This window comes from Vipera berus (assembly GCF_964194415.1).
Source record: "Vipera berus genome assembly, chromosome: 4".
Classification (NCBI taxonomy): domain Eukaryota; kingdom Metazoa; phylum Chordata; class Lepidosauria; order Squamata; family Viperidae; genus Vipera; species Vipera berus.
In genome coordinates, this window is record NC_138206.1 from 87106684 (window position 1) to 87126783 (window position 20100).

Below are 20100 nucleotides of genomic sequence, written 5' to 3' on the forward strand. Positions count from 1 at the left end.
TGAGGAATAGGCACAACTGGTGCACCAGATGAATCTTCAAAGGCCTTCCTGGCCACAGCAGCTACCCCGTTCTCGAGCAGGAGCTGTGAATCCAGGACAATCCTAAGTGAGTATCAGTCTCCAATGCAGAATTAAGACTAATGACATCCAAAAGTAAAGATGAGAAATCCCAGATATAAGAGGCCAAATATCCATAGCCACTTAGTCTTGTCAAGACTGAGCCTGAACTTATTCTCCCCTTTAGACTGAATAGCCTCCAGTCAATAACATAATAACATCACCTTGGGTTAACATGTATAATTGGATGGCATCTGTATATTGATTATATCAGATTCCAAATCAACGAAAGACCTCACCCAATGGTTTCATATACCTAGTGAACAGGAAATCAATGTGAATAATGCCACCCGTTTCTCAGAAAACTATAACCTATAATATCCAAAGTCTAAATTCTGAATATCAATTGAAGTGAAGCTTTGTGGTAATATCCCCTTGATTAAAACTCATGTATGGTTCTTAATGATGTAGTTATGTTTCATCATTATGTCACAATACTCAATATTCTGAAGAAATTCCTTACCTTTATTCTTGCAGCATGACAAGAATAGCCAGTAATTTCAACCCTTGAAGCTTTTATATCTGTGAAAAACCCATCTTGCACTAATCCCAAAATTGAAGAATATCAATAATATGTCCTCTGTAAATTTTTATAAAATGACAAACTTGACAGCAATTCCCCTTCAAAGTGAAATAATTTTCTATATCATACAGGCCTACTTGGGGTAGCCAAAACTTCTATAACTAATAGCCACAGTGGCCTCAGGTTCCAATTCTGCAGCTTCTAGAGTACTCTAGGTCATATTACTGAAATCCAGCTACCAGGTTTCAATAATATAGTATTTATTTATTGTATTCATAAAAAGTAAATCAGTTAACACCTGAACCACAGCTCCATATATTTCAAAAACAAAAAGTGTGACGGAAAATTTCAGCCCATTCCCCTCTGCTGACCTATTCATTAATTTATATTTAAGCAAACAATTGTAGCATAGGTGTCAACTTCCTCTTACACATTTAGCCTACCTAGATCCAGCATATATCTGGCATCAACCACGATAGACCTATGCAAATACAACAGAAAACTCAACAATCCATTTCAAATAAGTACAAATTCATTTTCAAAGGCCCTGTAGACTGAGTGAGAGTACAGCCTCTTCTGTGGCTTCTGGAGGGTCCAAGAGTGATGCAAGAGCACACCTCATTCTCACATATATCTGCAGCTTCCAATAATAAGGTAAAAATGAGGCAGGCTATTGAGAATTAGGTGTTGATATGTCCCCCAAATGTTGTGACATGTCACCTTTGACATGCATAACATAATTCACATAATTCACTATCACTGTTCTAGATCAATCTTCAGATGTGTGCCTTCCAAATGCAATTTCTATAATGCTCCATTAACAGCTGGATTAAAGTCACAGGATTGTACATATCTAGTCACATCTGGAGGAAACAGAAAGACTCACCTAGTCCTAGACCAGGGGTGTCAAACTGCCAGCCCGTAGGCCAGATGCGTCATGGTGAAACCGCGCCCACCCCATTGCCGGCAATGGAAAAAAAGTTGTGATACGTCGCAATACGTCATGTGATGTTGCAAGTTTGACACCCCTGTCCTAGACAATCATCAAAGAACAATTGTCTGACTGTTACCTATTGAAGCTTCTTATCCAAGAAAGAAATATCTGCAGGTAGCCATTAATTGCTGTTATCCTTTGTACAAAGTGTCATTCGATATCCCTAAGACTTAGCCAGCCAATCATTTTGTTTAAAATTCTCGGTCATAAAGGGAAAGGTCAGTGAGAAATCGGGTTTGCTAAGACGTAGATACCTAGCATTCAGGTTGTGTAGCTCAGAAGATAAATCATGACATGCTGTGCATTAAGTGGGAAGGAATGAATAAGAGCGTGTGAGAACTTTTCTAATGCAGTATGCCAAACATAAGATATAAATGTGTCATTATTTAGATAAGATCTTTATTATACAAACATTTATTGAAATACATACAAAATTTATTACGAAACATTTTATAGGCCTTGACAGTGCAGAAGTAAAGAAATGGTCATTAAAGGCTGACAGGTGGTATAAATCACACTGAAGTCTGATTTAATAAATGTAAATCACAAAGATGGCAGGAAAAAGAGAGCAAGACAAGGCTACTAATAGTTGAGAATGTAATTAGGACCTGAACTTTTGTAGTAGAAGCACAGAAACAAGGCTAGAGAAAGGAAGAAGAAAATAAAAGTGGTCCAGGAAATACTGAGAAAATAATATGCAAAGGGGAAGAAGTGAGCATAACAAATGGAAGAGAAGAAAGCAGATCAAAGAGGAAGGAATGGAATCATGTAAAGGATGCTTGTACAGAAATTTGGGGAAGAGAAAATAATATGCTATTAGTATGAAGCAATTAGGCAAGCAAACACACTTTAAAGAAAGAGGAATTGAGTAACCCAAGTATACTATGAAGTAGACTTTTCCTACAATTTTGCTGCTAATCCAACAAATGATTCCACAGGAAATAAAACTGTGGCTTGCCAGTACTGGTAATCTACAACCCCTAGTACCCCTAATCTTTGGCTATGCTAGCTTGACTTATGTTATCCTGCATTGTACTAAATACATAGTCCATTTTATAATGCAAGCATATGGATAGCAGATACCAGCTGTGTTTGGAGTTCAGGTGATTACTGACTCCATTTCAGTTTCAGACAGTTTTAACTTTAACACTACTATCCTGTGTTGCTGCTTTAAAGAGGGAAGATAAAATAAAGAGATTTTATTGTGTAGCTGTTTTTATCACTGTGATTTTGCAGTCCTAATTATTTGTTGTCATTTGTCCACTGGCATTAAAGGTAAAGGTAAAGGTTCCCCCGCACATGCGTGCTAGTCGTTTCCGACTCTAGGGGCCGGTGCTCATCTCCGTTTCAAAGCCGAAGAGCCAGCGCTTGTCCGAGGACGTCTCCGTGGTCATGTGGCCGGCATGACTAGACGCCAAAGGCGCACGGAACGCTGTTACCTTCCCACCGTAGTGGTCCCTATTTTTCTACTTGCATTTTTACGTGCTTTCGAACTGCTAGGTTGGCAGAAGCTGGGACGAGTAACAGGCGCTCACTCTGCTACGCGGCACTCGGGATTCGACCCGCCAAACTGCCGACCTTCCGATCGACAAGCTCAGCGTCCTAACCCACTGAGCCACCGCGTCCCACTGGCATTACCAAGATTTTAAAAACATTTTTGTTATTTTTGCATAAGAATATATGTAAAAACCATTGGAAGACCCCAAAGGCCACGTTAGGGACAGAACTGTATGGAGCAAATCTGTTTATGTGGTCACTAAAAGTTGATGGCATATAATTTAAAAAATGTGTAAAAAGGCCTTGTAGGATGGTAATATTGAATCATTTGAGAGAGATGGCCAGCTCTATAAATCTTATAAATAAAATATATTTGAAAAGAGAACCTAAATAAGCCTTTCTCCAAATTGATGATGTATTGGGGACCACAAACCCCATTACATACCCCCAATGTAGGCTGAAGATATTTGAAGATAGATAGATAGAATTACAAAATCCCATAAGACACCAAATTCTGTAATTTCCTGCTGCCATCTAATGGTTCTTTGAGAGAGTCAGTTTGGTGTAGTAGTTAAGGCATCAGGCTAACAATGGGAGTGTGATGGTTCTGATAGATGAGACCAGTAGAAATAAGAACTCCAAGGCAATTGCTTTCCTCAAAAAATACATTTAATGGCTACATAGTATTGGCATGAACAAAGGTGAAACCAAGGCTTAAAGTTCCCACCCCAAGGTTACAAAATAACAAGTTGAACTCCCCACCCCTGCAGTATGTCATAAATCACAATCCCCAATTAACTACTTTGGTGGTCTTTCTAACAGAAACCTCCACCTGCCAAAACTTAGGTAACTTGGCCTTGGTTCCCACAGAACAATTTATTGTTATGTCTAAACTAAGAAAATACATCTCCCCCCTCCCATTACTGTGGCAACTGAAAACGAAGTGAAGCTGGCTGCAGCCAAAATTCGTTTGAAGGTTGACAGGGAGACCGTGAATTGTACTCCTGGCCTAGGTACAAATCCAGCTGTTAAACTTGGACGTCATTTTCTCTCAGACCTAGGAAAGAGGCAATGGATACCCCATTTGAAAAACCTTGCCAAGAATACTACAGGAATTTGTCCAGGCAGTCACTGAAAAACAGGCATGATAGAACTGAATAAAAGAAAAAGGTTCTTCAGAGTTTTGCAGTCTGTATCTGTCAGCCGAGTACACATCAGGATGCACATTAATTTGAAGAACGCCAAGTGACAGCCTCATGTCTCCAAGACAAAATTTGATATTTCTGCTTAAGATCCATTCATTTTACTACATTCCACCTTGAACATAAAAAAACACATTAGGCTAAGACAGGATTTCTCAAGCCCAGCAACTTTAAGATTTGAGGAGTTCGTTGCAGAATTTTCCAGCCAAAAAGGCATTTTGGAATTGGACTTCACACTTCTTAGTGGCTGAAGTTGGGAACACTGGTATAAATTCATAAGTGAACAACAATCTATTTCTTTATATTTAAAAACAAACTGCTTATTTACATGCCAATTTTTCCAGCACTAAAACAAAGATCTGTAATTTATTTGCTCTCTCATCTCAAAAACCCCTCCTAGTATTTTTGAAAACTGGACAATGGCAGACGTTCTTAAGTACGATTTTCCCAGCATATAGAAATTCTGCTGGCCAAAGTCCACCTGTTAACTGCCAGATGTTGAACTTTTTAATTCCTCAATACTAACTCTCCTATAGTTTTATTCCCACTTATTTTTAAACAAATTAGATATTTATGATATTTTATTCACAGCACATCCAAAAACTACAGCTAGTCACCTGTGGTGTTCTAGCTCCCACTTTAATTAATCTGCTCCTTTTCTTCTGCAAAGTCTCCAACTGCGTCTACTGCTTCTTTCATCTATCCCAGCAGATGCTGAGGGTGCCCCAATTCCAGATTGAGACAACAGAATTTTAATGGGTACCAGGAAGGGTTGAAGAGAAACATGGAGAAAGTAAATATCTTTAGATTTTTAAAAAAAAAAAAACAACCCACAAGGCTCCCTTCCCAAGGCAAGAATGAAGCAATAGAACAAGACGTCCTTAACTAACCCCAGGAGAAAGTCCGAGGCGCGTCCCTGCATTTAAGGGCTCCCAAGGTGTTTTTGTTGTTGCTCCTTAATGCGGGCGGCCTCGCTCGCTGCGCGTCGGACGTGAGCGGGGAGCTAGTGTTCCAGGAACCTCTCCAGCCTCCCTACGTGAGAGAAAACAAGCGGCCTCGCAAGCAGGGACATATGACTCATGCTCCAAGTCAGCGAGGCCCTTAACTCTTTCCCGCCAGCAGGAATGACAGTGCAGCTCAGGCAGGAGACAAAGTGCGGAGGCCGAGGGAGGACGACGACGCAAGACGGGGGTGGGTGGGAATCTCTCTTGCGTCCTTCCTGGCCTCTAAGTTTAGGTTGAAAAAATTCTTCGGGCGGGCTGCCAACGAGGCACCTGTTGCTGACTAAAGCACAATAGCCCGCTTGCAGGTCCTACTCTTAAGAGGTGGGAGACAATAAGGACAACTCATTGCTAGTGCCGATTAATGGTTCCTGGGACTAAATTGCCAAGCACAGGAAAAGGCGCCCTTGGGGTTTTCGGCCTCAATGCTGTGGCACTTTGGTGGAGAGAGAGAGGGGGTTTCTTTTACGCTGCGCTGGGGATAAAACATGTAGATGCGGGTTCTGGGTTGAGCATATTCAGAAGTATCGCGTCAGTTTGTGAGGGAGACTCCGCTAAAGTTTTATAATAAAGGACGATGGGAGTTGCGAGTAAGCAAAACGGGAAGGTTTCACATCCTTGTTGGAACGATAAAGGCTGTGTCAAAATTCAGTCAGTATACAGTAGGATGTTTCCTTTTCTTTATCTTATGATCACATTACAAATGGACAGCAAACACCATCATAAGTGACATGCGTCTTTCTCATCGGCTTCCCCAGTCTGATGTTCTAGAGATGAGTGTGTGTCTACATACCTTTGGGACAGTTTATGAATCCTGGCGGGACTACATCCTGCAGTTTTCTTGGCAAGTTTTTCAAAGTGATTTACCATTGCCTGCTTGTTAAGGCTGAAAGAGAGTGACTGGCCCAAAGTTACTGATACTAAAGCAATCACAATGTCCCATTTCTAGCCTGATATCTTAAACTCCACACCAAATTTCCACAATTTAATGCAGTTGGAGGTCTTGACATTGGGAGAGGCTGCCATAAAAAAATCATTTTTATTTCTTACAACACATATTGGGGAAAAATTCTGAGAATATCCACAGATGGGCAACACATATGTACCTGCACTGATCAAACCTATTACATTCACACATACATGTGCAGGTATCCTGATCAGACCCTCATTATTACGCATAAATACTTGAACATATATGTAGACATCCTTTTCCCTGGGAAGAAAGTATAAATTTCCAGAAATGGAGCAGATCTCTCATATAGCTGCTGCTGATAAAGAGGATGGGAAGAATTCCAGAACTCATGTTTTGCATGCTTTCCTTTCCTTTATAGTACCTACTTCTACATCTATTGTTTGATAACAATGTAACATGAATATGTTGGGGTGTTGTTAAAGGAATTGATTTATCGGTACATGACACTTTGTGAATTTCAACTTGCAGAGTCTGTCGATTCTCTTTCAGGTTCATGATAACATTTCAAACCTATTTCTAGCTCCTGATAGATCTCACAATACATGAGAACATTCAAAAAAATAAACCCAGTTATTTAGAATTTGTGTTTAAATATAAAGTTTATTTTTAGAAACTTGGCTGTGCCAAATATGGATGCTAAACTGGTGATACCTTTTGCCAGGGGAAACTGATGTTCTCAGCTATAAAGGTTGGCAGAACTTTGTAGTTTTGACCACCTTCTATCCTGATCTAACCTTGGTTACTTGCACTGAAAATATATAAATATGTAGCCACACTTATAGAATTGAAAGTGATTTTGATTTTAAGAAGAGCTAGTGTTCTTTTAATTTTTCAGGCCAGAAAACAAGAGGATAACTTTCGGATCCACATCCAATGTTGTAAATCCTCTTAAATTAGCATAATTCTCTGGTGCTTGTGAAGAGAGGGCTCATTACCATCCCTGTCATCCCTAACCTACTTAATCCCAGAACATTACAGTAGGTGGTTGTGCAATCATCCAATGGCTATTTGAACATAAATTTACCTTTTGCAGATTAATGGCACCAAATAATTTTAATTTGAAGACTTATACAGACTTCATGCCACGGTGCTGAAAAACACACCATCATTGTTCTGATTAGTAGGGAATGACACCTACTAATTGTCAACGCTGCAAACATTGGATGTTTTTGCTTTAACAATATAAGAGGCAGCCTTTTCCTTTAAATTGTTTTGCTTTTAGAATTTGATGAAGCTGGGGGGAGGAGAATGTTACCCCAGTTGTTTTTAATAAGATAAGAAATGGCTCATTATGGAAGGGAAGCTTTGCCCTTCAAACTGATTGGAGAATGTGATTTATGACTGCAAATTGGAGGAGGGAACTGTGCCAGATATTAGGTGCTGAAGTGTAATTCAGATTTTGGCATCTCAACATGACGTGCCGACTCTTTGTTCTGAAGGTTCTTTGAAGTGTTTCATTAGCCGGAACCATGACACTAATATTATTACCTATGGACTTACTCCATCTTCTTGGAATGTGTTGAGATTTCCATACTCCTTCTCTATCGTGGATGTCTTCAGGAAGAAAGTGAAGGGAGAACAAATGACAAAAATGTGCTCTGCAATTCCACACCCTGTGACTTGCATATGTTCTTGCATATAACTTCAAGATACAAACATGAAAGGCTAAGATTTGTATTAATAGGTCATGATTCATGTTTTGTCACTTTCATCACTGTGATTTATACCAAATGCCTATATTCAGCATGAACACATTTTGAGCACAGATACATTTTGAGTTATTATATTCTGATGGAACAAATTCAAAATCATACATGTGTTCCAAAACTAAAAATATTTTGTTCCTACCCTAGGAAACAATGCTATTGGAACAAGACTATGGTCTCTTTGTTTTCATCCCAAAGCCAAGGAGTAGTTGGATGGCAGTCCATGCTACTACTAGCTAGCTAAATGCTATAAATTAACACACACAAACCCTGCTTTTCTGACCATTAAAAATTCAGGCTTGAAGATAAGCATACTCAGGCATGCAAACTTATTTCTATGAGGTTTTCTTAATTTCTTTATATTTATTAAGAATTTCAGAAAAAGATTAATCTAAAGAAAAAGATAGATAAGGAAAAGAGAAAAACTAAACTCATAAAACATAATGACTTCTGACCTTCTCTTCAATAGATAATTGCAATCTTATAATCTCCCTGGGGTGTATGGGGTATTTAGGTAGGGATATAATCTCTGGTGGAAGGGTCTGCCATGGCCTTCTTAGGGCTGATTATTTATCTTTGAATGGCACTCAGTCCCATCTGTGGCTCTAAGTGGCTGTAAATGCACGGCAATCACATCCTGGTAAACTGTCTTGGCAGACGGGTGATGGTAGCTGATGGATCTTCGACTCTTGGTGAAATAAGAATTTGTTTATCCCAGCATGTGAAGTTCTGGCCCTGGCAGATTGAGTGAAACAGACTGATAAACAGTCGAACAGTCAAGAAGAAATATCCAGCATGTGTGGTAGTGTGCTAAGAACATCCAGGTCATCTACTGCAACAGGAATGGTCACCTGCCATAATGATTTTCCTTACCACTGCATTAAGTTCTCATCTGCTGAGAGAGTGCCTCCATTGAACTAGAGACTCTGCATTTCCAGATTGGAACTGCAGAGCTACTACAAGTGTGCAGATGAACTACATAACAGTGTGCCTTCTTCAAACCCGAAGGACTACTCTATATAATTTTCCCTCCTTCTTAGATGCTATACAAATCCTTTTAACCCTTAATTTTTAGTCCCCATTTTTTATTCTCAGTCCTATAAAACAGGGCTTTTCAACCGGTAGAACGCATACCACTAGTGGTACGTGAGCACCTGGCTGGTGGTACGCGTAGGACGGGTTGAACAGCACTGTAAAAAAAATGTAAAGAAAATGTAAAAAAAGTATTTTTTTTACTACCCTGCTTTCAGCTGCATTCCATTTCTCCATTCCCTTCTCAGCCTTCGCCATGCATGTGTAGGACAAAAAAAAAGTTCCATGAGACTTTCTAACTTCTCACAAGTTCTCATGAGAAGTTAGAAAGTCTCGTGGAACTTTTTTTCTTTTTTACCGATAGTCCCACAAACGCGTGGTGAAAGCTGAGAAGCAAACAGAGAAATGGAATGCAGCTGAAAGCAGGTTAGTAAAAAAAAATGCGCCGGGAGGCTTCAGAGCACCGAGCGTGGGTGGCTTCTGACTGCGGGTGGGGCAGCTTCAGAGTGCCAAGCGCAGGTGGCTTCAGAGTGCCGGGAGGCTTCTGAGCGCCCTGCATGGGCAGCTTCTGAGCACGGGCAGGGTGGCTTCAGAGTGCCAAGAGTGGGCAGCTTCTGAGCACCAGGCAACTTTTGAGCGTAGGCGGGGTGGCTTCAGAGTGCCAGGAGGCTTCAGAGCACTGAGCATGGGCGGCTTCTGAACGCAGGCAGGGCAACTTCAGAGCGCCGAGCACAGGTGGCTTCTGAGCACTGGGAGGCTTCTGAGTGCCCTGCACGGGCAGCTTCTGAGCGCCGGGAGGCTTCTGAGCGCCCTGCATGGGCGGCTTCTGAACGCAGGCAGGGCAGCTTCAGAGCGCCGAGCACAGGTGGCTTCTGAGCACCGGGAGGCTTCTGAGTGCCCTGCACGGGCAGCTTCTGAGCGCCGGGAGGCTTCTGAGCGCCCTGCATGGGCAGCTTCTGACCATGGGCAGGGCAGTTTCAGAGCGCCGAGTGCGGGCAGCTTCTGAGCGCGGGCGGGGTAGCTTCAGAGCGCCAAGCACGGGCGGCTTCTGAGCACTGGGTGGCTTCTGAGCGCCCTGCACAGGTGGCTTCTGACCATAGACGGGGCAGCTTCAGAGCACCAAGCACAGGTGGCTTCTGAGCGCCAGGAGGCTTCTGAGCACCCAGCATGGGCGGCTTCTGAGCATGGGTGGGGTAGCTTCAGAGCACTGAGCGCAGGTGGCTTCTGAGTGCAGCTCAGCTGTAGCTGCACACACCAAGCCTGGCTTCCAAGCGCCCCACACGCCCCGTCCTTCAGCCAAGGTTGCTAACGAAGCACAGGTGGCCCAAACAGCCCTGCGCTCTCGCATCCGAGCCCAACACATGGGCCCCTCTTTTCCTGGTTGTGCTTACAGTCAGAGATCAGGCCTCACACAGAGCCAGGCATGAGCATCTTCTCCCTCCAACCATGGCAAGAGGGCTGCCCAGAACAAGGAGGTCGGTGCTGGCCCACAGAGGTGCTGCTGGGGATACCCGCAGCCTCTCACAGGCTGCGCTGACAGTGGCCAGAGTCCCGCCCCTCGCGAGAAGGCGGAGAGGCAGCTGGCTGCTTTTTCCTGCTGGGAATGGAAGTGGGAAGTGTTCGACTTCAGGCATGGTTACCAAAGCTAAGGAAATGCCTTCCTACCATACTTCCATGTTCTTTGACTCTCTGCTTTGTTCCGCTGGAGAAATCCCTGTCTTTGCAAGAGAGGCAGAAGTGATCGCCCTTTTGCAAGCAGGAAATCTTGCTGGTCTCCTTGCAAAGAAGGAAACCCCAGGTGCGGGACAAGCCAGGGAAAGAGTGTGTGTGTGTGTGTGGGGGGGAAATCCCTGGCTGCTATTCCCATGCAAGATTTCCTGCTTGCAAAAGGGCGATCACTTCTGCCTCTCTTGCAAAGACAGGGGTTTCTCCAGCAGAAGATGTCAGCAATCCAGGTTGGGGCTGCAGGCAAGGAAGGGAAACCCCTTCTTGTAGCATCTGGGATGTGGAACCCCCCTCCCCCACTGCCTGCCTTCTCCTTTTTTTCTGCAATGGGGGGAGGAGGAAGGAGGAGGTGCAGCAGAGCAGGCAAGATTGCAGCCCACCCCAGTCCCACCCCCCTCCACCAGAGACCCACGGATTTCCTCCTCATGTAAATCACATGACCCTGGGGAATGCTGCAACAGTCATAAGTGTGAAAAATGGTCATAAGTCACTTTTTCCAGTGCCGTTGTAACTTCGAACTGTCACTAAGCAAATTGTAAGTCGAGGACTACCTGTACTTTATCTTTTTTCCCCTTTTTTGACACCTTGCTGGGCGACTGGTGGTACTCGGATATTGCCTTATCCTAAAAGTGGTACAATGGATGAAAAGGTTGAAAAGCCCTGCTGTAAAACATCTTTTTTTTCCTTCTTTCAGCAAAAAGTCCATATAAAGTTTCCAGTCTTAGAGAAAAGTTTTTGTGGGTTTTTTCTCTGATCAAATGGTGAGCCATCTCAGCGAGTTCTAACATTTTCATAATTCATTCCTCCAATGTGGGAATTTCATGAATCTTCCTTTATTGGGTATACAATAGTCATGCTGCAGTTATCATATAGAAAATAAATCTGTCATACGTTTTTTCTAGTTCATTGCTGATAAGATCCAAAAAAAGTTCTGGTTTCTTCATGGTATTCATCTTTAAAGTCTAAAAGTTCCTATGAGGTTTCCTTAATGTTTTCAAAAATCCTGCCATTCTACTAACTCAACAAAATTAAGCAACTATTCTGACTTTTCCTGTGTTGCTTTTGATTGTAGGTGGTTGTTGTTGTTATTATTATTATTATTATTGATCATCGCACAGTCAGCCAGATGTTCAGACTGGATTTGGCATTTTTGTCTACCTATTGAGTTCTTACCAAGGACCTGGGATAGGCAGATGTGGATGTTTGGTGGTATTATAGATATCGTCACAGGATGGAAGCAGTTCCTAGTAAGGCCGCTTTTTGCAATTGATTAATGGCAAATTTGTCAATGCCAATGGTGTTCAAGTGGTGCTCCAGTTGTTTTGGGATTGCATCCAAGGTGCCTATTACTATTGGTACTACCCTTGCTTGCCTTTGCCACAGTCTTTCTATTTCTATTTGTAGGTCTTTGTATTTTGTTATCTTCTCCAGTTCTTTCTCGTCTATTCTGCTGTCTCCAGGCACTGCCACGTCCACTATCCAGACTTTTTTGTCTTTCTTATCGACAATTGCTAAGTCCAGGGTGTTATGTTGCAGGTGCTTGTCTGTTTGAATTCTAAAGTCCCAGACCAGTTTAACTTTATCATTTTCTATGGTTTTCTCTATTTTATGATCCCACCAGTTCTTCCTTACAGGCAAATGATTTCTTGCAAATCTTCCAATGCACCATTGTTGCTACTTAGTCATGCTGCTGCTTGTGGTCAGTCTGTGCGATCTTCTTGCAGCAGCTTACCATTGGTCCACTGTTTCTTCAGCTTCTTTGCATAGGTGGCACTTACTGTCTGTTGCTGACTTCTCAATTTTGACTTTGTATGCATTTGTCCTTAAGGCTTGGTCTTGTGGAGCCAGAATTAATCCCTTGGTCTCTTTCTTCAACTTTCCTGCTCTTAGCCATTGCCAGGTCTTGTAATTATCTGCTTTCCCAGCTATTTTTTTAATGTACTGGCCATGTAGTGCTTTGTCTTCCCATGCCTCTATTCTGTTCTTCATTTGGTCTTTCTTGTAGGCCAGTTTGGTCTCTCCAGTAGTCAGTAAGCCTTCCTGATATACTAATTTCAGTGCATCTTCATCATTGTCCTTCAGATATTCTTCCAAAGCCATTTTTTCTTCTTCAACCATCTGATGTACTTGCAGCATTCCATGTCCACCTATTTGCCTTGGTAGATAGAGTCTGTCAATGTCACTGCATGGATGAAGGGCATGATTCATTGTCATTATTTTTTTGGTCTTCCTATCCATTGCTTTTAGTTCTGCTTGAGTCCAGCCCACTATTCCAGCTGTGTATCTAATGACTGGAATTGCCAAGGTGTTGATTGCCTTCATGGTATTTCCTCCACTGAGTTTGGACTTTAAGATCTTCTTCACTCTCTTGATGTATTCACCTCTAATCTTTTTCTTGACTTCACTGTGCTTGATGTTCTCAGCTTGAAGGATACCCAAGTATTTATAGTAATCTTCTTCATTCAGACTTTTAATGTTATTTTCATGGGGCATCTTGATTCGTTCAGTTTTCACTATTTTTCCTTGTTTGAGAGTAAGTGTGGCACATTTGTCCAAGCCAAATTCCACTGCAATATCTTGGCTATATATAGGGACAGTGTTGAGCAACAATTCTATTTCAGAAGATGTTTTTCCATACAGCTTCAGATCATCCATGTAAAGGAGGTGGGATAAGTTTAAGTTTAAGTCTGGCAGATGTTTTTGATGTTGGATAGCCATGTCCTGAGTTATTCAGTATTGTTGACAGAGGAGACAGTGCAATAACAAATAGTAGTGGTGATAATGAATCTCCTTGAAATATTCCTGTTTTGATATTAACCTCTCCCAGTTTTTCACCATTGACCTACAACTGTGTCTTCAATTGTGCCATCGATCTTTGCACAAATTTTCTGATGTTTCTACTGACTCCTGTTATTTCTAGGCACTTGATTATCTAGTCATGTGGCAGAGAGTCAAATGCCTTTTTGTAGTCAATCCATGCCACATTCAGGTTGGTCTTCCTTTTCTTGCAGTTTTCCAAGATCGTTTTTTCTATTAGGAGTTGATCTTTTGTTCCTCTGCTATTGTGGCAGTTTCCTTTCTGCTCAGGTGGAAAGAGATTGTTTTCAACTAGATGCTGTTGTACTGCATCAGCTACCACACCAGTTAGCAATTTGAAAGTTGTTGGTAAGCAGGTAATTGGCCTGTAGCTGCCTGGTGTTGCCCCTTTTGCTGGATTTTTCATTATTAGGTAGGTTTTCCCAGTTGTTAGCCACTTTTCAATTTCTCCTCCTTGTAGTATATTGTTGAACTGCTTAGCAATGAGTGGGTATATAACAGTTAGATGTTTCAACCAAAACCTATGCAGTTCATCTTCACCTGGTGCTGACCAATTTTTGATCTTCCTTGCTCTTTTTTTCTACCATTTTTGTTGTTATTACTAGTTCTTTCATTTCAACTTCCTTTTTATTTGCATCCTCCTCTTTTAACCAAGCCGCATCCTTGTTGTGTTTCTTTGGGTTATCCCATATCTGCTTCCAGAACTGCACTGTTTCTTCCTTGTCAGGTACTGACTGATTCATTGCAGTTTCTCCATTGATGGATTGGTAGAAATGTTTCTGATTGGATTGAAATTGGAGGTTCTGCCTATAATTTGCAATTTGAGCTTCGTATCTACTGATTTTCCTGGCTATAGCTGTTATTTGTTACTTTATTATTTCCAGTGCTTCCTTGATCTTCCTTGTTTCTAAGTGGCATCTTTTAATTAGGTATTCTTTGGTCTTCTTGTTCTTCAGCTTCTTTTCTTTCATCTGTTCTAGCTTGCTTACATGTGACCTTAACTTGCTGATCTTGTTTTCTACCTTCCATTTTTGTGGTGCACTGTTTGTTTTTCTTCTTTGTTGATTTTGCATCCCAGGTATTCAGTTATAACTGCAGCTGTGCTGTACATTATTTGGTTTGTTTCTTGCACTGAATTGGTGCTTATACTTGATATTGCAGTATTTGCATCTTTTAATGCTTGTGCTAGCTGTTTCTTTGGAACAAGCTTCAATGCAGGCAGCCTTATTCTGTTGTTTTTGTGCTGTTCTAGATGCTCAGATATTCTTTGTTTCAATTCTTTTATTTCTTTAGTTAAAGGGCTTTGTTCTTCCTGAGGAAGAGGTGCCTGGTTTCCAAATGAGAACAGTTATATATCTCTTCTGGATTCCTTCACTGCCAACTCCCCCTGGCTCGCCTCTACATTCTGAATTACTTCTGGCAAGGCTTTGATTTTTTTGCCCTGGGTAAACCTTTGCAGTTAGTCCAATTCTGTTTCTGTGAATACTTTATTTCGTATTATAAATCAGTGTTGATCTGCTAGTCCCTGTTCTGTTATTTCTGATTCTGGATATTGTTCTTTCCAGAACTGGTGCATTCATTTTAGATATCTTCTTCTTGTTGGACTTGATCTGTAATAACAGATTATTATTTCTTTGTTTTCAATCATTGTTTATTTGCAACGGGTAAACACCTTTTCTTCCAGTAGTTCTGCAGCTGCTGGCCCTGGTTGCTCAGCCAACAGTCCTGAGTCCTGTAACCCATTTTTCACCAGATATCCAGGAACTCCAACATCTAGCGCAGACCTTGTTAATCCGGGCGACATCCGACCTGGTATGGCATTCTGAAATTTATGTTTCACCATATTTTTTATGGGAGAGACACTCTTTGTCTGACTCCTCTGAAGAGACCTGACCAGTATGGTTGAACCTCTGGCATAGCTCTCATCTTCCTCAGAGTACACAAGCCCCACAACCACATCAAGATAGTGCCTCACTGGGGGATTATTATTATTATTATTATTATTATTATTATTATTATTATTATTATTATTATTATTATTATTATTATTATTATTTATTCCAGGCTGCTACCTGCAAAAAAGGAAAGGATTACCCATACACAAAAGCTCAATAAACCAGTCAAATTATCATACTTATCTGCATTTTTAAATGAGCCTTCTAAAGCTCATCATCAACAGGAAAGAAGACTATGCACTGAATGCAAATTATATCAGAACTGTATATTGTACAAATATATTTGCATTTGTACAACCTCAACAATATTGACAATGTTGTTGTTAGTTGCGAAGTCGTGTCCGACCCATCGCGACCCTATGGACAACGTTCCTCCAGGCCTTCCTGTCCTCTACCATCTTCTGGAGTCCATTTAAGCTCACACCTACTGCTTCAGTGACTCCATCCAGCCACCTCATTCTCTGTCGTCCCCTTTTTCTATTGCCCTTAATCTTTCTCAGCATTAGGTTCTTCTCCAGTGAGTCCTTCCTTCTCATTAGATGGCCAAAGTATTTGAGTTTTAGCTTCAGGATCTGGCCTTCTAAAGAGCAGTCAGGGTTGATCTCCTCTAGGACTGACCGGTTTGATCGCCTTGCAGTCCAAGGGACTCGCAGGAGTCTTCTCCAGCACCATAGTTCAAAGGCTTCAATTCTTTGACGCTCAGACTTTCTTATGGTCCAGCTTTCACTGCCATACATTGCAACTGGGAAGACCATAGCCTTGACTATACGCACTTTTGTTGACAGGGTGATGTCTCTGCTTTTTAGTGTGCTGTCTAGATTTGCCATGGCTTTCCTCCCAAGGAGCAAGCGTCTTTTAATTTCTTGGCTACAGTCCCCATCTGCAGTGATCTTGGAGCCCAGGAAAATAAAATCTGTCACTACCTCCATTTCTTCCCCATCTATTTGCCAGGAATTGAGAGGGCTGGATGCCATGAACTTGGTTTTTTTAATGTTTAGTTTCAACCCAACTTTTGCACTCTCCTTCTTCACTTGCATCAAGAGGCTCTTTAGTTCTTCTTCACTTTCTGCCATTAGAGTGGTATCATCTGCATATCTTAGGTTGTTGATGTTTCTTCCGGCAATCTTAATTCCAACTTTTGATTCATCTAGCCCTGCCTTTCTCATGATGTGTTCTGCATATAAATTAAATAGGCAAGGCGACAGTATACAGCCTTGCCGGACTCCTTTCCGAATTTTGAACCAATCAGTGGTTCCGTGTCCAGTTCTCACTGTTGCTTCTTGGCCCGCATATAGGTTTCTCAAGAGACAAATAAGATGGTCTGGTACTCCCATCTCTTTAAGGACTTGCCACAGTTTGTTATGATCCACACAATCAAAGGCTTTAGCATAGTCAATGAAGCAGAAGTAGATGTTTTTCTGGAACTCTCTAGCTTTCTCCATGATCCAGCGTATGTTGGCAATTTGATCTCTAGTTCCTCTGCCTCTTCGAAATCCTGCCTGTACTTCTGATAGTTCTCGATCCACATACTGCTGGAGTCTAGCTTGTAGAATTTTAAGCGTAACTTTACTAGCATGAGAAATGAGTGCAATAGTGCGATAGTTTGAACATTCTTTGGCACTGCCTTTCTTTGGAATTGGAATGTAAACTGATCTTTTCCAATCCTGTGGCCACTGTTTGCTGGCAAATTGAGTGTAGCACTTTTACTGCATCGTCTTTTAAGATTTTGAATAGCTCAGCTGGAATACTGTCACCTCCACTAGCTTTGTTGTTGCTCAGCTTTTCTAAGGCCCACTTCACTTCACATTCTAGGATGTCTGGCTCGAGGTCAGTGACCACCTCATTGTGATTGTCAGGGATGTTAAGCTCATTCCTGTATAGTTCTTCTGTGTAATTTTGCCACCTCTTCTTAATCTCTTCTGCCTCTGTTAGGTCCCTGCCATTTTGGTCCTTTATCCTGCCCATCTTTGCATGAAACGTTCCTTTCATCTCTCCAATTTTCTTGAAAAGATCTCTGGTCCTCCCTATTCTATTGTTTTCTTCTATTTCTTTGCATTGTTCATTTAAGAAGGCATTCTTATCTCTTCTAGCTATTCTTTGGAATTCTGCATTTAATTGGGCATATCTTTCTTTTTCTTCCTTGCCTTTCGCTTCCCTCCTTTCCTCAGCTATTTGCAAAGCTTCCTCAGACAGCCATTTTGCTTTCTTGCATTTCTTTTTCTTTGGGATGGTTTTGGTTGCTACCTCTTGTACAATGTTGCGAACCTCTATCCATAGTTCTTCAGGCACTCTGTCTATCAGATCTAATTCCTTAAATCTATTTGTCACCTCTACTGTATATTGAACAGGGATATGATTTAATTCATACCTGACTGGCCTAGCGCTTTTCCCTACTTTCTTTAATTTAAGCCTAAACTTTGCAACAAGAAGCTCCTGGTCTGAGCCACAGTCAGCTCCTGGTCTTGTTTTTACTGACTGTATAGAGCTTCTCCATCTTTGGCTGCAAAGCATATAGTCAATCTGATTTCTGTGTTGACCGTCTGGTGATGTCCATGTGTAAAGCCGTCTCTTGGGTTGTTGGAAAAGAGTGTTTGCTATGACCATCATATTCTCTTGACAAAATTCTATCAGCCTGTGCCCTGCTTCATTTTGTACTCCAAGGCCAAACTTGCCTGTTATTCCAGTTATCTTTTGGCTTCCTACTTTAGCATTCCAATCCCCCATGACGATAAGGACATCATTTTTCGGTGTTAGTTCTATAAGGTGCTGTAGGGCTTCATAGAACCGGTCAATTTCATCCTCTTCAGCACCGGTGGTTGGGGCATAGACTTAGACTACTGTGATATTGAATGGTTTGCCTTGGATTCGAACTGAGATCATTCTGTCATTTTGAGGATTGTATCCCAGTATTGCTTTTCCTACTCTTTTATTGACTATGAAGGCTACTCCATTTCTTCTGAGGGATTCTTGCCCGCAGTAGTATACCTGATGGTCATCTGAATTAAATTCACCCATTCCTGTCCATTTTAGTTCGCTGATACCTAAGATGTTGATGTTTAGTCTTGTCATCTCTTGTTTGACCACGTCCAGCTTTCCTTGATTCATGGATCTTACATTCCAGGTTCCTATGGAGAAAAAATCTTTACAGCATTGGACTTTCCTTTCACCACCAGACATATCCACAGCTGAGCGTCCTTTCAGCTTTGGCCCAGTCGCTTCATTCTTTCTGGTGCTACTAGTACTAGCCCTCTACTCTTCCCCAGTAGCATATTGGACGCCTTCTGACCTGAGGGGCTCATCTTCCAGCGTCATATCGTTTTGCCTTTTGGTACTGTCCATAGGGTTTTCATGGTAAAGATACTGGAGTGGTTTGCCATTTCCTTCTCCAGTGGATCACATTTTGTCAGAACTCTCTGCTATGACCTTTCCGTTTTAGGTGGCCCTGCACGGCATAGCTCATAGCTTCATTGAATTACACAAGCCCCTTTGCCACGACAAGGCAGTAATCCATGAAGGGGAATATTGACAATACTAATGTGCAAAACATAATGGGTCACAAACATAGCTATTTGCTTTCAAAATAAAATGCACTTGTCAACCTACATGAACTTATCTTGAACTATAACCTACTTATCCATAGCAATTCAGATTAATGTTGGATACTTGACTGTGTATATATATTAGATACACACATACTGAACAACTTTTAATGATTGAATAGTATTTAATTCTTGATATTTATATATCCCTCAAGAGATATTCTCTGTTGTTATTTTTGTTGCAATCCATAGACTACCATCTGTCAAAAACCTGCATGAGAGCCTTCTCTGAATGTTCAAACTCACATTTGAATGGTACTAACCTTGATATGTTAGCCATATCACTGAAGCCTTCAAAATACAATATCCATTTTAACTGTTATTTTATTTATTTTTATTTTATTAGATTTATATACCGCCCTTTCCCGAAGGACTCAGGGCGGTTTACAGGGTATTTAAAACAAGAAATACAAAAGTTAAAAACAATTTTAAAAATTACATCAATACCTGAAAAAAAAAGAAAAAACCCCAATTAAAATTAAAATTAAAATTCTCAGCCTGGGCCAGAGAGTCGAAGAGCCAGGTCTTCAGGTCCCGGTGGAATGAACGGAGGTCGGGGGCAGTCCTGAGCTCCACGGGCAGCTGGTTCCAGAGGGCAGGCACACCCACTGAGAAGGCTCTCCCCCTGGGTGTTATCCGCTGGCAATCTTTTACCGGCGGCACCCTGAGCAGACCCTCCCTGTGGGAGCGCACTGGACGAAGGGAACTTGATGCTGGCAGCAGGTGTTCCCTCAGATATCCCGGACCCAAGCCATTTAGGGCTTTATAGGTCATCACCAGCACCTTGAATCTCACCCGGAGGGCAACCGGGAGCCAATGCAGCTCGCGGAGTAGAGGTGTTACATGGGAGTATCGGGAAACCCCCATCACAACTCGCGCTTTGATATGACTTTTGACAAAAGGAAGTAGCTTAAAAACAATTAAATAATTGCAGGTTCTCTGTGTTGAGCATCTTGCTG